This window comes from Bos javanicus, chromosome X (assembly GCF_032452875.1).
Source record: "Bos javanicus breed banteng chromosome X, ARS-OSU_banteng_1.0, whole genome shotgun sequence".
NCBI classification, from domain to species: domain Eukaryota; kingdom Metazoa; phylum Chordata; class Mammalia; order Artiodactyla; family Bovidae; genus Bos; species Bos javanicus.
This window is the reverse complement of record NC_083897.1, coordinates 36593214-36613204: the sequence shown is the minus strand read 5'-3', so window position 1 is coordinate 36613204 and position 19991 is coordinate 36593214. Positions and strand designations below refer to the sequence as shown.

The following is a 19991-nucleotide window of genomic DNA, read 5'->3' as shown; positions in this document are numbered from 1 at the left end:
GACAGTGGCTCAGAAAAAGTGGACTTGGGCAACGAGCTCTCCCTTAGCCATGGCAGGAGGGCCTCCTCCAACTTGCTCAAGTCCCTCAACCTGGCCATGTCCATGGATGCGGTGCACATGGCCTTCCCTGAGCACCCGGCCGCCGTCTGGAGGAAGTGCTCCAGCAGTGGCTCCCAAACATCACAGGGGTCTGGCTTTTCCTCAAATAGGTCTAAGAGAGGTATTGCCTCGTGGTGTCACTGCAAGGATCCCTGAGCAGAGTCACCCCCTGGTGCCAGAGGGTCAAGGGCAAGGGAGTTGGGTGCTGTTGAGGCAGCAGATATTGTGAAGTGAAACGAATGTACTTTGTAACCAGCCCAACTAAGTTCAAATCCTGGTTGAGCCATGGGTGCTCACAACCCTGTCTAGGGTATCTGTATGAATTCTCCAACCCCCACCTAGGACAAGGATTTCAGGTTTTGGTGAAAAGTGGCCAGCACACTGCCTCATACCTAGTGAGTGTCAGACACAGGGTACTTGTCAATCATACCCAGAGATTCTGCCAGGTGTGCCCAGAGTGACGTACATCACGATTTATTTTGAAAGTACACTTAGATTTAATCAATAGGAACTTTAAGCCAAACCACCTAGTGATTTCCTATGCTAGTTACTAATTTCTTACTAAACAGCCAGTAACAGGAAAGTACACGTGTGTTATGGTCACCCCTCTTGGGGTAACTGTGCTTTCGTGTTGACAGCGCTCCTGTCTGAAGCCCTCCTCCTCCTCCTACTACTAATTCATTTCAGTCCTGTCCGACTCTGTGCGACCCCATAGATGGCAGCCCACCAGGCTCCCCCGTCCCTGGGATTCTCCAGGCAAGAACACTGGAGTGGGTTGCCATTTCCTTCTTCAATGCATGAAAGTGAAAAGTGAAAGTGAAGCCGCTCTGCTGTGTCCGACCCTCAGTGACCCCATGGACTGCAGCCTTCCAGGCTCCTCCATCCATGGGATTTTCCAGGCAAGAGTACTGGAGTGGGGTGCCATTGCCTTCTCCGTGACGCCCTCCAGACCCTTTATATTCATCCGAAGAAGACATTTTTCTACCACTGGCAGGCCATCTCATATTGGTTTCACAGTTAGATAAATTTGGTCTTGAAAAAAGGCGTATTCCTGGACCCAGACTAGAAAACACACGACCAAAACCTGGGACCTCATCAAGCAGGAGAAAAACTGCTCCCCAGTCTAATTCTTCCTGGGACAGAGATCCCAAAGCCACCCAGGAAGGGGCCAGCAGTGGGTGTTAAAGCCCACGGATGCCTTTGGCTATAGAAGCAGAGTTGGGGCTGCAGATCCCAAGTTCTCCATCGCTGTTCTTACAGGCATCTGTGCATCTCACCCTCTAACCAGCCTCCAACTGTCCCTCTGTTGTGGGGGTGGTGGGCTTCTATGATAATTATGGCAACAAATTCACAACTCACAGTGCATTTAGGTTCCTTCTTGTCTCCAGGCAGCACAAGCACCCATAACAGCAGCCAGAAAGGAAGCAGTGTTGTGAGCATCAAGCAGAAGAGCAGACTGAAACTTTACATGGAGAAGCTGCAGGAACACTTAATCAAAGCAAAAGCCTTTACCATAAAGAAGTGAGTGAGTGCATGAGGATACCTGGAGGCTGGGAGCACTTCCTTAGCATCAGCCAAAGGTGACATGGGGAGAAGTGACCTCTCCCATCAAAAGTGTCAACAGCTTCGGGCAGAACAAAATGCCTCACCATGATATTGCTTTCAAAAACCGCTTTCCAATAGGATGATTCATTTTTATATCCGTTGCACTTCTAAACAAACTAGTTCATGGTATGTAATTCCAGGCACACGAATGAGTCCAACCATACAGGCAGTGAGGTCAAATTGGAAGGTTCTCAGAGATATGTTCACCCTGTAGAGGGAAGCCAAGGTGCACTCGAGAAGTGGCTTGTCCTTCGTGCAGCCCAAGGTCACCAGCCAAGGTCACAGGCCCCCCCCCCTCCCAGGTATCAGGGAGGCAGACTGGCAGCAGAAGAGAGTGAAAGCAGGCTCGTGCCTCAAGGCTGGCCCTGTGTCTTAGCTCTGAGACCGAGGGCCATGCTCACCTGGACATGGTCTTGATTGTGAACTGTGAAGAGGAGGGGTAGAGGCTGGGCATCCAGCCAGAGTGGAGGCACGAGGATGGAAGAAGCTAAGCTCTAGAGTCCAGGATGATGCCTGACCCCGGGGAGGAGGGTGGAAGGGGGAAGGGTGGGGCTACCTGGCATCTACCAGGGCCCAGCAGCACCAGGGGTTCTGTCACTCTCCCCACAGCCCAGGCCCTTGGGTTTCATTACGTAAACCTTTTACAGAAGTGGAGATGAAAGTACACAGGGCTCAGTAGCAGGATCCAAGTCTCACAGGTGGAGAGCAACTGAATCAGGGGACAAACCAGCCCCTCATTTCCATTATGCTTCAGGAGAGAAGCCATGAACTTGTGCAGAGTCTGTGTCAGAACAGGAGCCCCTGCCCCCAGCGGAGTGTCTTGAGGATGGAGGTGGGAGGCAGAGCTGTGGGGAGGGCAGCAGTGGGTAGAATGATGGGACTCTGGTGGGTCCTGCATTTCCACCCACCCTACACTGAGCATCTGTCCCATAGGACCCTGAAGCTCTATGTGCCCATCAGGCAGTTCTATGACCTCATCCACCCTGACTAGAGCACCGTCACCAACATGTATGTGCTTATGTTTCTGGCAGACACCATGGACTTCATCATCATTGTCTTTGGCTTCTGGGCCTTCGGGGTAGGTGGGGGACCGAGGCCACCACACCCCAGGGATGAGCGATGCTGTCCTTCACAGGCTCTAGGCACTTGGGCTTCAGTAGCTTCAGCTCATGGACTCTAGTGAAAGTTGCTCAGTCTTGTCCAACTCTTTGCGACCCCATGGGCTATACAGTCCATGGAATTCTCCAGGCCAGAATACTGGAGTGGGTAGCCTTTCCCTTTTCCAGGAGATCTTCCCAACCCAGGGATTGAACCCAGGTCTCCTTCATTGCAGACAGATTCTTTATTGGCTGAGCCACAAGGGAAGCCCAAGAATACTGGAGTGGGTAGCCTATCCATTTTCCAAAGGGCTCTAGGGCACAGGCTCAATAGTTGCAGCACATTGATTTAGTGGCTCTGAGGAATGTGAGATCTTCCTGGATCAGGGATCAAACCCATATCTCCTGCTTTAGCAGGTGGATTTTTTACCAGTGAGCCACCTGGGAAGACCAAGACTGTTTTATTTTTTTAAAGCACTTTTCCAAGGACACAAAAATAGAGAGATGGTACAGCGATTTTTCCATTTACTTCCTGGCTCCAAACAAACATAGCCTCACCTGTTATTAAGAACCCCACCAGACCGATACATTCATTATAACTGAGGAACTTACAGTGATATGTCATAATCACCCAGAGATTATAGTTTGTACTAGGATTCCCTCTTGGTGTTGTACATTCTATTTGTTTGGATAATTGTAAATGAAATTCCACTTTCTAGATATGCCAAAGTTTATCCTTACACTGACTCAACGATGTCTTGTTTACATCTATGTTTTGGCAATAATAAGTAAAGCCACTAATAGCATTCATGTGTAATGAGTTCTCAAGTCTTTTTGGTGAAGACCCATAGGGTTGCTGGATCATACAGTAAGAGCATGTTTAGTTTTATAAGAAATTGCCAGGCTGTCTTCCAACATGCTTGTGACGTTTTGTATTCTCACCAATAATGAATGGGAGTTCTCGATGGTCCAAATCCTCAACAGAGTGTGGTGTTGTCCCAGGAGCAGAGTTGAGCCATTCTAATAGATGTGTAGATATTCTTTGTGTGTTCCTGGATGTGTGACGTCATCAAGTGACTTCTTAGGTCGACTGATCACTAGGGATCAAGCTGGGAAAGACACAGCCAGACTAAAGTATTTTAGAGTCTTGCCTGAACCATCAGGAGGCAGCTTTGGGCACTATGTGAGCAGGTTCACTTCCTCTGGACATAATTCCTATTCTGACTGCTTTCCAGAAGGAAAAGCAGAAAACAAAATTGAAGATAGCAGCTAAAACAGCACTTTAAGACCGGGAATGGGTAACTCAAGAGTGTTTCACACCTTGAAAGACTTTATGTGAGGAAGACTGTTTTGAAGTAATGGGGTGGAGAGGAGACCCTCCAGTTCCAGGCTGCGCAGGGGATATTTGGAATAAGGTTCCACACCCAAGGAAACATGCACTTGGGAGAGGAGGCGATAGGTCCAAGGCAGACACATTCCCTAGACATTCAGTAGGTCCCACAGGAGGACCCTCTTTCTCAGAGCCTTGTGGAGGGGGTTTGGATCAGGAGAGTCCACGTGGAGGAGGTCTTTATGCTCCTCCCTCTGGCTGTTTCCCACAGCCCAGAGCATTTGCCCTTCCCTGGTCCAGCACCGTGACCAACACCCATGCTCGGTCTAGACCAGTTATGTCATATGTAACAGTTAAGACCTGTGAAATGTACCATTCTCCATAAAAGATTTTCGGGGAGAAAAGAAAAACTGCACCCATCAATGAACATGAGTTTCAGAAGATATGTACTGGTTAGGAAACTTTCCAATGTTGGGGAAGGTACATCTCAGACCCTCAGAACAATAGCTACATCCACTGACCAGGCTTTTTACAGATAGGTCACATCAAATGGAAACTCACACCAGTGCTTTCACCTTGTACGGTTACAAGGCTCATTTTACAGCTGGAGAAACCCAGACTTTGAGTGTCCATGATTTCACGGTTATCAGTAGCAGGATACGTATTCAAAGTGAGCTTCACCTGGGGGCAAAGCCCCATCCCCCCAGGGGCCTGACCTGTCTCCCTGACAGTCAAGGGAGGTCCAGCTGTCGTCCCACCTGATGCCTCAGGTCACATAATGGAAAAAACATAGGGAAGCCAAGCATCATTGTTCATGAGAGACTGACACAGGATTCCCCCATGTGGCCTCCCCAGGCCCATCGAGTCACCATCCCTCCTGAAAAGGACATGAGGGCCATGGAGGAGGGCAGGGTGTAGGAAGGAGGATGTGAGCATCGAGAAGGCTCCTGGATGTGGGGATCAGAGGCACAGCCTGCTGAAGATGGCTCTTATGTTCAGGCTACAGGCCTGCTCTCTCATTCCACTGTACTCTCTGTTCCCTTCTGTCCCAGCTTCTGGGGATTCCAAGCTCTCCTGCAGACTCACTGCCCCAAGTAGACTGAATGTCACGCAGGGGAAAGCCTGTCATTTAAAGCACATTGATCATGGGGCTGGTGGACTTTTACAGCATCCACAGGGGCGTGATATTCAATGATTTCCCTTGGAAATGAACAGAGATCATCCTGTTGTTTTTGAGATTGCATCCAAGTACTGCATTTCGGACCCTTTTGTTGACTATGAGAGTTACTCCATTTCTTCTAAGGGATTCTTGCCCACAATAGTAAGTATAATGGTCAACTGACTTAAATTCACCCATTCCAGTCCATTTTAGTTCTCTGATTCCTAAAATGTCAACGTTCACTCTTGCCATCTCCTGTTTGACCACTTCCAATTTTCCTTGATTCATGGACCTAACATTCCAGGTTCCTATGTAGTAATGCTCTTTACAGTATCGGACCTTGCTTCCATCACCAGTCACATCCACAGCTGGGTGTTGTTTTGCTTTGGCTCTGTCTCTTCATTCTTTCTGGAGTTGTTTCTCCACTGACCTCCAGTAGCATATTGGGCACCTACCAATCTGGGAAGTTCATCTTTCAGTATCTTAACTTTTTGCTTTTTCATACTGTTTCTGGGGTTGTCAAGGCAAGAATATTGAAGTGGTTTGCCATTCCCTTCTCCAGTGGACCACATTTTATCAGAATGTGGTCCACTGTTTGCATGCAGTCTCAAAAATGACAGAATGATCTCTGTTGATTTCCAAGGCAAACCATTCAATATCACGGAAATCCAAGTCTATGCCCCAACCAGTAATGCTGAAGAAGCTGAAGTTGAACGGTTCTATGAAGACCCACAAGACCTTCTAGAACTAACACCCAAAAAAGATGTCCTTTTCATTATAGGGGACTGGAATGTGAAAGTAGGACGTCAAGAAACACCTGGAGTTACAGGCAAATTTGCCCTTGGAGTACAGAATGAATCAGGGCAAAGGCTAATAGAGTTTTTCCAAGATAAGGCACTGGTCATAGCAAACACTGTCTTCCAACATCACAAGAGAAGACTCTGCACATGCACATCACCAGATGGTCATCGAAATCAGACTGATTATATTCTTTGCAGCCAAAGATGGAGAAGCTCTATACAGTCAGCAAAACCAAGATTGGGAGCTGACTGTGGATCAGATCATGAACTCCTTATTGCCAAATTTAGACTTAAATTGAAGAAAGTATGCAAAACCACTAGACCATCCAGGTATGACCTAAGTCAAATCCCTAATGATTATACAGTGGAAGTGAGAAATAGATTTAAGGGACTAGATCCGACAGACAGAGGGCCTGATGATCTATGGATGGAGGTTCGTGACACTGTACAGGAGACAGGGATCAAGACCTTCCCCAAGAAACAAAAATGCAGAAGAGCAAAATGGCTTTCCGAGGAGGTCTTACAAATAGCCAGGAAAAGAAGAGAAGTGAAAAGCAAAGGAGAAAAGGAAAGATAAACCCATTTTTATACAGAGTTCCAAAGAATAGCAAGGAGATATAAGAAAGCCTTCCTAAGTGATCAATGCAAAGAAACAGAGGAAAACAATAGAATGGGAAAGTCGAAAGATCTCTTCAAGAAATTTAGAGACACAAAGGGAACATTTCATGCAAAGATGGGCTCAATAAAGGAAAGAGATGATATGGACTTAACAGAAGCAGAAGATATTAAGAAGGGGTGACAAGTATACACAGAAGGACTGTACAAAAAAGATCTTCACGACCCAGAAAATCAAGATGGTGTGATCACTCACCTAGAGCCAGACATCCTGGAATGGGAATTCAATAGGCTCTTAGGAAGCATCACTATGAACAAAGCTAGTGGAGGTGATGGAATTCCAGTTGAACTATTTCAAATCCTAAAAGATGATGCTGTGAAAGGGCTGCACTCAATATGCCAGGAAATTTGGAAAACTCAGCAGTGGCCACAGGACTGGAAAAGGTCAGTTTTCATCCCAATCCTTAAGAAAGGCAATGCCAAAAATCCTCAAACTACTACACAGTTGCACTCATCTCACATGCTAGTAAAGTAATGTTCAAAATTCTCCAAGCCAGTCTTGAACATGATGTGAACCATGAACTTGCAGATGTTCAAGCTGGTTTTAGAAAAGGCAGAGGAACCAGAGATCAAATTGCCAACATCCGCTGGATCATAAAAAAAACAAAAAAAAAAAAAAAAAACAAGAAAGTTCCAGAGAAACACCTATTTCTGGTTTATTGACCATGCCGAAGCCTCTGATTGTGTGGATGACAATAAACTGTGGAAAATTCTGAAAGAGATGGGAATACCAGACCACCTGAACTGCCTCTTGAGAAATCTGTATGCAGGTCAGGAAGCAACAGTTAGAACTGTACATGGAACAACAAACTCCTTTTCTAAATAGGAAAAGGAGTATGTCAAGGCTTTATATTGCCACCATGCTTATTGCCACCATACTCTATGCAGAGTACATCATGAGAAACGTTGGGCTGGATGAAGCACAAGCTGGTATCAAGATTGCCGTGAGACATATCAATAACCTCAGACATGCACATGACACTATGCTTATGGTAGAAAGCATAGAAGAACTAAAGAGCCTCTTGATGAAAGTGAAAGAGGAGAGTGAAAAAGTTGGCTTAAAGCTCAACATTCAGAAAACAAAGATCATGGCATCTGGTCCCATCACTTCATGGCAAATAGACGGAGAAACAGTGGCAGTGGCAGGATTTACTTTTGGGGGCTCCAATATCACTGCAGATGGTGACTGCAGCCATGAAACAAAAAGACGCTTACTCCTTGGAAGGAAAGTTATGACCAACCTGGACAGCATATTTAAAAGCAGAGACATTTCTTTGCCAACAATGATCTGTCTAGTTAAGGGTATGATTTTTCTAGTAGTCATGTATGGATGTGAGAGTTAGACTATAAAGAAAGCTGAGTGCCGAAGAATTGATGCTTTTTATTTTATTTTATTTTTAAAATTTACATAATTGTATTAGTTTTGCCAAATATCGAAATGAATCCGCCACAGGTATACATGTGTTCCCCATCCTGAACCCTCCTCCCTCCTCCCTCCCCATACTATCCCTCTGGGTCGTCCCAGTGCACTAGCCCCAAGCATCCAGAATCGTGCATTGAACCTGGACTGGCAACTTGTTTCTTACATGATATTTTACATGTTTCAATGTCATTCTCCCAAATCTTCCCACCCTCTCCCTCTCCCACAGAGTCCATAAGACTGTTCTATACATCAGTGTCTCTTTTGCTGTCTCATACACCGGGTTATTGTTACCATCTTTCTAAATTCCATATATATGCGTTAGTATACTGTATTTATGTTTTTCCTTCTGGCTTACTTCACTCTGTATAATAGGCTCCAGTTTCATCCACCTCATTAGAACTGATTCAAATGTATTCTTTTTAATGGCTGAGTAATACTCCATTGTGTATATGTACCACAGCTTTCTTATCCATTCATCTGCTGATGGACATCTAGGTTGCTTCCATGTCCTGGCTATTATAAACAGTGCTGCGATGAACATTGGGGTACATGTGTCTCTTTCCCTTCTGGTTTCCTCAGTGTGTATGCCCAGCAGTGGGATTGCTGGATCATAAGGCAGTTCTATTTCCAGTTTTTTAAGGAATCTCCACACTGTTCTCCATAGTGGCTGTAATAGTTTGCATTCCCACCAACAGTGTAAGAGGGTTCCCTTTTCTCCACACCCTCTCCAGCATTTATTATTTGTAGACTTTTGGATCACAGCCATTCTGACTGGTGTGAAGTGGTACCTCATGGTGGTCTTGATTTGCATTTCTCTGATAATGAGTGATGTTGAGCATCTTTTCATGTGTTTGTTAGCCATCTGTATGTCTTCTTTGGAGAAATGTCTATTTAGTTCTTTGGCCCATTTTTTGATTGGGTCGTTTATTTTTCTGGAGTTGAGCTGTAGGAGTTGCTTGTACATTTTTGAGATTAGTTGTTTGTCAGTTGCTTCATTTGCTATTATTTTCTCCCATTCTGAAGGCTGTCTTTTCACCTTGCTAATAGTTTCCTTTGATGTGCAGAAGCTTTTAAGGTTAATTAGGTCCCATTTGTTTATTTTTGATTTTATTTCCAATATTCTGGGAGGTGGGTCATAGAGGATCCTGCTGTGATGTATGTCAGAGAGTGTTTTGCCTATGTTCTCCTCTAGGAGTTTTATAGTTTCTGGTCGTACGTTGAGATCTTTAATCCATTTTGAGTTTATTTTTGTGTATGGTGTTAAAAAGTGGTCTAGTTTCATTCTTTTACAAGTGGTTGACCAGATTTCCCAGGACCACTTGTTAAAGAGATTGTCTTTAATCCATTGTATATTCTTGCCTCCTTTGTCAAAGATAAGGTGTCCATATGTGTGTGGATTTATCTCTGGGCTTTCTATTTTATTCCATTGATCTATATTTCTGTCTTTGTGCCAGTACCATACTGTCTTGATAACTGTGGCTTTGTAGTAGAGCCTGAAGTCAGGTAGGTTGATTCCTCCTGTTGCATTCTTCTTTCTCAAGATCACTTTGGCTATTCGAGGTTTTTTGTATTTCCGTACAAATTGTGAAATTATTTGTTCTAGCTCTGTGAAGAATACTATTGGTAGCTTGATAGGGATTGCGTTGAATCTATAAATTGCTTTGGGTAGTATACTCATTTTCACTATATTGATTCTTCCAATCCATGAACATGGTATATTTCTCCATCTATTAGTGTCCTCTTTGATTTCTTTCACCAGTGTTTTATAGTTTTCTATATATATAGGTCTTTAGTTTCTTTAGGTAGATATATTCCTAAGTATTTTAATCTTTCCGTTGCAATGGTGAATGGAATTGTTTCCTTAATTTCTCTTTCTGTTTTCTCATTATTAGTGTATAGGAATGCAAGGGATTTCTGTGTGTTGATTTTATATCCTGCAACTTTACTATAGTCATTGATTATTTCTAGTAATTTTCTGGTGGAATCTTTAGGGTTTTCTATGTAGAGGATCATGTCATCTGCAAACAGTGAGAGTTTTACTTCTTCTTTTCCAATTTGGATTCCTTTTATTTCTTTTTCTGCTCTGAAAGTGAAGGGCTGGAAAAAGATTTTCCATGCAAATAGGGACCAAAAGAAAGCAGGAGTAGCAATACTCATATCAGATAAAATAGACTTTAAAACAAAGGCTGTGAAAAGAGACAAAGAAGGTCACTACATAATGATCAAAGGATCAATCCAAGAAGAGGATATAACAATTATAAATATATATGCACCCAACACGGGAGCACCACAGTACGTAAGACAAATGCTAACAAGTATGGAAGGAGAAATTAACAATAACACAGTAATAGTGGGACACTTTAATACCCCACTTACACCTATGGATAGATCAACTAAACAGAAAATTAACAAGGAAACACAAACTTTAAACGATACAATAGACCAGTTAGACCTAATTGATATCTATAGAACATTTCATCCTAAAACAATGAATTTCACCTTTTTCTCAAGCGCACATGGAACCTTCTCCAGGATAGATCACATCCTGGGCCATAAAGCTAGCCTTGGTAAATTCAAAAAAAATAGAAATCATTCCAAGCATTTTTTCTGACCACAATGCAGTAAGATTAGATCTCAATTACAGGAGAAAAACTATTAAAAACTCCAACATATGGAGGCTGAACAACACGCTGCTGAATAACCAACAAATCACAGAAGAAATCAAAAAAGAAATCAAAATTTGCATAGAAACGAATGAAAATGAAAACACAACAACCCAAAACCTGTGGGACACGGTAAAAGCAGTCCTAAGGGGAAAGTTCATAGCAATACAGGCACACCTCAAGAAACAAGAAAAAAAGTCAAATAAATAACCTAACTCTACACCTAAAGCAACTAGAAAAGGAAGAAATGAAGAACCCCAGGGTTAGTAGAAGGAAAGAAATCTTAAAAATTAGAGCAGAAATAAATGCAAAAGAAACAAAAGAGACCATAGCAAAAATCAACAAAACCAAAAGCTGGTTCTTTGAAAGCATAAATAAAATTGACAAACCATTAGCCAGACTCATCAAGAAACAAAGGGAGAAAAATCAAATCAACAAAATTAGAAACGAAAATGGAGAGATCACAACAGACAACACAGAAATACAAAGGATCATAAGAGACTACTATCAACAATTATATGCCAATAAAATGGACAACGTGGAAGAAATGGAGAAATTCTTAGAAAAGTACAACTTTCCAAAACTCGACCAGGAAGAAATAGAAAATCTTAACAGACCCATCACAAGCACGGAAATGGAAACTGTAATCAAAAATCTTCTAGCAAACAAAAGCCCCGGTCCAGACGGCTTCACAGCTGAATTCTACCAAAAATTTAGAGAAGAGCTAACACCTATCCTGCTCAAACTCTTCCAAAAAATTGCAGAGAAAGGTAAACTTCCAAACTCATTCTATGAGGCCACCATCACCCTAATACCAAAACCTGACAAAGATGCCACAAAAAAAGAAAACTACAGGCCAATATCACTGATGAACATAAATGCAAAAATCCTTAACAAAATTCTAGCAATCAGAATCCAACAACACATTAAAAAGATCATACATCATGACCAAGTGGGCTTTATCCCAGGGATGCAAGGATTCTTCAATATCCGCAAATCAATCAATGTAATACACCACATTAACAAATTGAAAAATAAAAACCATATGATTATCTCAATAGATGCAGAGAAAGCCTTTGACAAAATTCAACATCCATTTATGATAAAAACTCTCCAGAAAGCAGGAATAGAAGGAACATACCTCAACATAATAAAAGCTATATATGACAAGCCCACAGCAAACATTATCCTCAATGGTGAAAAATTGAAAGCATTTCCTCTAAAGTCAGGAACAAGACAAGGGTGCCCACTTTCACCATTACTATTCAACATAGTTTTGGAAGTTTTGGCCACAGAATTGATGCTTTTGAACTGTGGTGTTGAAGAAGACTCTTGAGAGTCCCTTGGAGTGCAAGGAAATTCAACCAGTCCATCCTAAAGGAAATCAGTCCTGAATATTCATTGGAAGAACTGGTGTTGAAGCTGAAACTACAAAACTTTGGCCACCTGATGAGAAGAGCTGACTCATTTGGAAAGACCCTGATGCTAGGAAAGATTGAAGGTGGAAGGAAAAGGGGACAACAGAGGATGAGATGGTTGGATGGCATCACCGACTCAATGGACGAGTTTGAATAAACTCTGGCCGTTGCTGCGGTTAACCCTCTTCAGCTAAAACATCTTTTCCACAAAAAGTTTCTGAAATCTGGTGCTTGTTGAGGGGCCCCCACGAGAAGATGTGTTGTTCCCTGTGTCCCCCACTGTCATGGATGCTGTAGCCCCCCCAACAAGCATCTGTGCCATCAGGCTGTTTTGGGACTGCAGCCTTCTCTAAAGGGTCATGGAGGCCCCCTCCAGTGGGAACAAGAGGATCCAGTCACCCCAGACAGAGGGTCCCATAGAATACAACTTCATGCCTACTGGGACTCCTGAGGACCCTGGGCCAGCCTGTCAAATTAACCCCCTCGCCTGGCGTCCTCAGTGAACACAGGGAGTCAGAGTCTTGGTCTATGGACAAGTCTCCTGTGGACAGAAGAAGGGGCCCACATCCTGCATTGACCCCAGGTGAGGCACAGAAGACTGAGGGTTCCTAGGGGATGCATGTGTGGCTCACCTGACAGCCCTGGGTGACCATGGGGTGTGACATCCAGCTGTGACATCGCTGATCTTGCTGGGAGGGGAGAAGTGAGAGTCACAGAGCTCGAGTTCAGGTCAGAAGTGTGAAGGAGCCCAGGTGTGCTAGGAGTCAAGGTAGACTGCTGAGGGGGACTCTGGGACCCTAGGACATACAGGCGGTCACTGCTTTTAGCCCTGGGAGACACCGGCAGGGTTGTGGGAACCAGCCCTGAACCCTGGTTTTCCTCTTGGGTGTCCTGGCTCGAGAGGGTCTGGGTCTCTAAGGGAAGCAAAATCAGGTGGGCAGAGGGCAATGCCCAGACTAGCTGAGAGTCAAGGTGAAGAACACAAGGAAGGCTGAGTGACTCCTGGGACATCATCTCAGCCCATGGCATCCTCAGTCACTAAGAAGCTTTGGGCTTGGAGCCATATTAGAATGTCCACAGCCTCCTCCAGGGGCCTCAGGGCAGTGAGGCCCTTGGTGTGAGGGTCTGGTCTCTGCCGAGGACTTCGGCATCCCAGGACCTGCCAGAGCTCAGGATGAGGACCCAGAGGGAAAACACAGGTGACCCCACAGTTCCACGCCTCTGCTGCCACCCTGGGCATCCCTGGCGGTGGGATGAGCACTTCACAGGGTGTCCTGACTTCTGCATCAGGGTCTCAGAGCGAGTGGGGACCTGGGATAAGGGGTGGAGTCTCATGTGGACAGAGGGGAGGGTGCAGGTCCTCCAAGAAGTCAAAGGGAATACACTGACAGAGGACTCAGGGGATCCTGGACCCCAATCTGAGGGGACCCCACAGGTCACTGCCCCTACCTTCAGCCCTGGGAGGTCTCGATGTGGAATTAGCACTCCAGGCTGGTCCTCACTTCCTGACATTCGGGTCTCAGAGAGACTGCCTACCTGGTAAGAGGGACGGGGCCAGATATTGGGAGAGGAGAGAATCCCAGGTCCTGCCTGGGGACAAGGTAATGTCCTGAGGGAGGACTGAGGGGACCCCAAGGGAGGACTGACGGGACTCAGAGATCCCCGCCCCTGTCGTCCACCGTGGGAGACCCTCGGGTGAGAAGAGCACACTGGGCCTTTCCTGACTTCCTGACATCCGGGTCTCAGAGAGACTGTGGCCCTGGCGGGATTAGCCAGGCCTCAGGTGTGGAGAGGACAGAGCCCAGGTCCTAGCGGGAGTCAAGGTGAGGACCCTGAGGGAGGACTATGGCCAGACCCCAGAACTCAGAGGACCCTGGTATTCCCCGGGCAGGACGACCTCGTGCAGCATTTCCTGACATCCGGGTCTCAGAGAGACTGCCTACCCAGTAAGAGGGACGGGGCCAGATATTGGGAGAGGAGAGAATCCCAGATCCTGCCTGGGGACAAGGTAATGTCCTGAGGGAGGACTGAACCCAAGGGAAGACCGACGAAACTCAGAGATCCCCAACCCTGTCGTCCACCCTGGGAGACCCTGGGGTGAGAAGAGCACACTGGGCCTTTCCTTACTTCCTGACATCCGGGCCTCAGAGAGACTGGGGACCTGGGATAAGGGGTGGAGTCTCATGTGGGCAGAGGGGAGGGTGCAGTTCCTCCAAGAAGTCAAAGGAGTACACTGTTGGAGCACTCAGGGGATCCTGGACCCCAATCTGAGGGGACCCCACAGGTCACTGCCCCTACCTTCAGCCCTGGGAGGCCTCGATGTGGAATTAGCTCTCTAGGCTGGTCCTCATTTCCTGACATCCGGGTCTCAGAGAGACTGCCTACCTGGTAAGAGGGACGGGGCCAGATATTGGGAGAGGAGAGAATCCCGGGTCCTGCCTGGGGACAAGGTAATGTCCTGAGGGAGGACTGAGAGGACCCCAAGGGAGGACTGACGGGACTCAGAGATCCCCGCTCCTCTCGTCCACCATGGGAGACCCTCGGGTGAGAAGAGCACATTGGGCTTTTCCTGACTTCCTGACATCCCGGTCTCAGAGAGACTGGGGGTCTGGCGTGATTAGCTGGGCCTCAGGTGTAGAGAGGACAGAGCCCAGGTCGTAGCGGGAGTCAAGGGAAGGACCCTGAGGGAGGACTGTGGGAACCAGACCCCAGAACACAGGGGACCCTGGTATTCCCCGGGCAGGACGACCTCGTGCAGCATTTCCTGACATCCGGGTCTGAGAGACTGGGGACCTCGTGAGAGTGGTAGGGCCTCAAAATGGTGAATGGGAGAATCCTGTGTCCTGCCTGGAGACCAGGCTCCATGTGAGGAAGGACTGAGGCTGTTAGACCCCAAGGCAGGGAGGCATCCTGGCCCTTGTGGTGGGTCTTGGAGGCCCCAGAGTGGGGTGAGCAGTTTATCAGCTCTGGCTTAGGAGCCTCGGGAGGTGAGGTGTTAGGGCGGAGGGTGGAGGCATCAGAGCCACAGAGGTTGGACTCCCGAGGCCCCGAGGCAGGACTGAGCAGACCCCCACCTCTGAGGGAAGTGTTAGGAGGCCAGGCCAGACATGAGGAGGAGGTGATGACCAAGCATTTCCCCAGCCTACGACCTGTGGGAGGCCCTGGGCAGGTGTGGCCACATTGGTGCCCCTCAGTGCTTTCTGTAAAGATGCAGGTTTTGTTCTGAGTTACCCTGCAAGTCCCCATAGGGGAGGGTCCAGGCCGTGCCAGGGGAAAGGGGGCACTACAAGAGAGCCCCAAGAGGACCACCTACCCTGTGGGTGGTGGCCTGTGGGGGCCTCACAGTGTCCACCCCTCCTACCAGCACAGAAGGCCCAAGTCTGTGCCACAATCTACTCCCGAGGTGTCCCTCCATTTCTCTCACAGGGGCTCCAGGAACCAGGAGGCAAAGGCAGATGTCTGAGGCCCGAGTCCATAGGTCAGAGAGCTGAGGAGGTCCAGGCAGTGCCAAGAGTCAAGGTGAGTTGGCTACCCTGAGTGTGCACCAGGGACTCCACATCCCAGAACAGTGGGGACCCCAAAAGGCCCTAATCCTCCCCACCATGTCAGCCCCACAACCTCAAGCTGTGCTGACTGCACACTGGTGAGCCACCTCACGTCCTCCTTCAGGTAGCCAGGGGTTAGGCCGCTTAGGAGGAGCTCCTCTATGAGGCCTGAGAGCACCCCTCAAGGGGAGACTTGTAAGTGGCCTGAGTCAGACCGCCCAGGGTGGGTTTCTCAGCCGAGGACGCTCACAACCACCCTCTCCCGCAGGCCCAGGATCCCCATCTGTCCCCCTGCCTCACTCCTGTCTGCACGTCAACCCTGGTCATCATGCAAGGGATGCATGAGCTCTACCAGCCTGAGAGAGTCTTTCAGGATCCAAGAAAGGAAGAGGGCCTGATGGAGGCACAGTTCATTTGGGGTGAGGAGAAGGAGGTGGAGGAGGAGGTGGAGGGGGAGGAGAATGAAGAGGAGCAGGAGGTAGAGAAGGAGGAGGAGGACCAGCAGCAGCAGCAGGTGGAGGGAGGAGGAGCAAGTAGAGGAAGGAGATGCAGCTACCTTCTCCTTCTCCCGGTCCGGGGTACCCTGGAGGAAGTGGCTGCTGCTGCAACACCCAGTCTCCCCCAGAGCCCTCTGGGTGTCTGGCCCTCTCCCAATGCCATGGCTGCCACTCTGGGGAGCCAATATGAAGAGAATGGCCTCAGCAGGCAAGATGAAGTGCTAAGCACCTCACGTGACCAGGAAGATGCCAGATCCTGGCTCTGAGATGCACTGCGGGTGAAGAAGAATGAGCTGGTGCAATTCCTCCTCAGCAGGTGTCTTGCCAAGGAGCCGATCACAAAGGCAGAAGTGCTGAACAGTGTGCTCAAAGATTACCAGGACCAGGTGGTCTTCGGTCAAGCCTCAGAGTATTTGCAGCTGGTCTTTAGCTTGGAGGTGAAGGAGGTGGACCCCAGTGAGCACACCTATATCCTGGTCCCCTCCCTGGGCCTCACCCTCAGTGAGATGCTGAGCGATGGGCAGAGGTTGCCCAAGGCCGGCCTCCTGGTGGTGATCCTGTGCCTGATCGCTGTGGAGGACGGCCACGCCCCTGAGGAGGAGATCTGGGGAGCACTCAGCAGGATGGGGGTGTGTCTCGGTAAGAACACTTCATCTATGGGGAGCCCAGGGAGCTGCTCACCCAAGTGTGGGTGCAGGAGGGGTACCTGGTGTACCGGCAGGTGCCTGATGATGACCCTGCTTGCTACGAGTTCCTGTGGGGTCCCCAGGGCTATGTGGAGACCAGCAAGTTTAAAGACCTGGAATATCTGGACAGAGTTGGTTGAAGGGGTCCCAGCTCCTTCCAACCCCTCTGCAAAGGCTGCGAGGGAGGAGGAAAGAGGACTCTGAGCCAGAGCAGCAGCCAGGCTCCTTCCGGGCCCATGTCCCACAGCTTGTCCTAGGGGGCAGGAAAGGAGGCTGATTCTTCCCTTTGTTATTGAAGAGGAAACAGTCAGCCTTCTCAGCAGTGAAGGTCCGGGCCCGTTGGGGGAACCCGGTGTGTGGCATCTTTGTGTTCCTGTTCTCTACAATGACATGGAGGCTCATCTCTGTTTTCTTTAGGAATTTTTCAAATGTTATTCCTTTTTATAGAAGACAATGCATTCCAGTATCTAACTATGTCAATGACGTTGATCATCACACTGTGTTTGTACTTAACCAGTTCAAGATGAAGAGTTTTCCTGTTCTATGAAAGAGAGTAGGAACACGTCCATTTTATTCTGTGGTCCTGCACAAGATAACATGGAATTAGAATTAGAATGATTTTGGAAATGTGAATTTATTTAGCAGTGATATAGTTGGTGGAAAAATTAGAAAATAAAAAATGATATTAGTGAATTCTTGCTTCTTATACCTTGTGTGTGTTCATTTTGTACAGCTAAGGGATCTCAGTTTATGTGGATTTTCCTGGGTTATCAAAAGAAGTAGCAATTTATCTGAGTCAAGCAGCCCCCTCCTCACTGGCACATTTATTGAAAAGACATTTATGGAGCCTCTGCTCCATGAAAGGCCCTGTGTTAGCAGTGGGGACACTGGGAGAAGCAGGACACTCCCATACCTAGAGCGATGGTCTGGGAGCCACAGTCATATGAGGTGCATCATGGGAGGGAGGGGAAATGGGACATTGCTGTAAGGTGTCCTTTTGGCTCTTGAATAAACCCCAGAGAGATCTCTTTTGGGGGCAGCATGGAAGGGGTCCTAGCTCTTGTCACTTTGCTGCTGACCACAAGGATGGCGCAGGTGTTTTCTACCCATTATCTGCTAGGAATCCTGAAGAACTCCCATCTCACTCCCTTGAAGTGATGCCCAGAAATCCATGGACTGACCCTCTCTTTCCTGGTCCTGGGGGCCCAGAACTCAAGGTGTTAACTAGCTTTCAATTATCTTCATTGTAATTGGGCATTGTAATCAAAGACTCAACATTTATTGGTGCTGCAATGACGGAAGGTAAGTATTTGGATGCAAGACCACCTGGGACACATGCAAAGAGTGGTTCCTGCTTCTGTTTCCTGGAGCTGCTTGGGTCCTGCTGGAACACTCCTCCACACCCAAATTTTACAGGTCCTCTAACTGGAAATAGGCCTTTCTGGGTAGCCCATACAATGAAGAATCTGCTTGCATTGTGGGAGTCCTGGGTTCAATCCCTGGGTCAGGAAGATCCCCCTGGAGAAGGGCATGGCAACTCACTCCACTATTCTTGTCTGGAGAATTCCATGGACAGAGGATCCTGGCAATCTATAGTCAATGGAGTTGTAGAATCAGATATGACTGAGCGACTAACACTATGGTCCACTACAGTCTAAGTAGAAAAGTTTCTTAGTTTTATTTATGAAACATCCTGTTTGGCTAATTAGGAATTCCACATCCTATTGAGGTGCATATTCTCTAACCTTCCCTGGACCACAAAGTAGCCAACCCCATCCAGTGGACAGTGGAGGATTTTCTGGGGGCAACAGTGTAAAAGATTCCTGCCCTGTTATCACAGGGTCAACTGTTGCCAGGCCCTGCGAGCTCTGTCTCATCCCTTATGTCCATCCTGCAACCCAACACACGGGGCTCCTCACACCCGCTCGCCTCCCAGATGAAGAACTGAGGCCACGGGGCTTGGCCATCTTCCCAGGATCACGTGCTAGTGAGGGCCGCGGTGGGCTCAGAGCCCTGTTCTCTATTCCTCTGGAGCCGCCACCCTTCCCGCCCACCCCAGGCCACGGCCTGACCTTGCGACTTCTCATACCTTCCTCTTCTCAGTGCTACACGATGCCTCTGAGGTGACAAAAATCAGGCCTGTGGAAGGAAGGGGACAAGGAGAATCAGAAGCCCTGTGGGGCTGCTCTGTGCTTTGCTGAGAACTGACTCTGCTCGGGGCCGGCATCTTTGTCCAGTCCCAGCGCCTCCAGCCTGAGGGTGGTGCCCTGTCCCTGCTGCTGCCATGGGGCCTCCTGCCCAACTGAACCTGCCAGGCTGACTAGCTCATCACTGAGCAGGAGGGAGGGAAAGCCTGACTGTATGGTCCCAGTTCCCACTGGGATAAGACCCTACAGGAGGCTCCTCCGATATGGGAGGGAAGGGAACACAGATGGATCCCTGAGGCTCCAGGTCTCCCAAGCTGCAGTGAGGGAGGGCAGCAGTTGGAGGGCCTTTGGGCTGGGGAAACCAGGGGGTGGACACTAAGCACAGGGGCAGAAGAGTGAGGCAGAGAAAGGCAGGCCTTGGACGTCATGAGAGCTTGTGTGTGCACAACACAAGTGTCCCGAGCCACGGCTGACAAAGACCCCCTTGGCGACACACAAACACACTGCCAGGGCCTGGGTGCTTCCTGGAGGAGGGGGACCAGAAAAGGCAGCTCCCTCAGGACCCAGGGGGTGAGGAGGGGCCCAAAGCGTGGAAGGGAGCAAGAAAGACCAGCTAGCCAGGCTGCCCACAGATACCAGGACCTTCTGTCGCCTTCAGAGGAGCCACCAGGGGCCCCCACCAACGTTTATAGCCTCCAGAGTCATGTCCCAGTCAGATGAACTGGCTGGAAGCAAAGCTTTGTCAACCTGCTTTTAAGCAGAAAGGCCATGAAGAAGCCCAAGTCGAAGCCTGAATCTCATCCATGCTGCCAGTCATTAGGCAGAAAGGCCTCTGGGAGAGCTTCTT

At 48.0% G+C, this 19991-nt stretch overlaps 1 pseudogene; it reads left to right on the top strand.

The window, feature by feature from the left end:
- Positions 1 to 2710: 2710 nt before the first annotated feature.
- LOC133242550 (melanoma-associated antigen 9-like) lies at positions 2711 to 17149 on the top strand (annotated as a pseudogene).
- The last annotated feature ends 2842 nt before the right edge of the window (positions 17150 to 19991 follow it).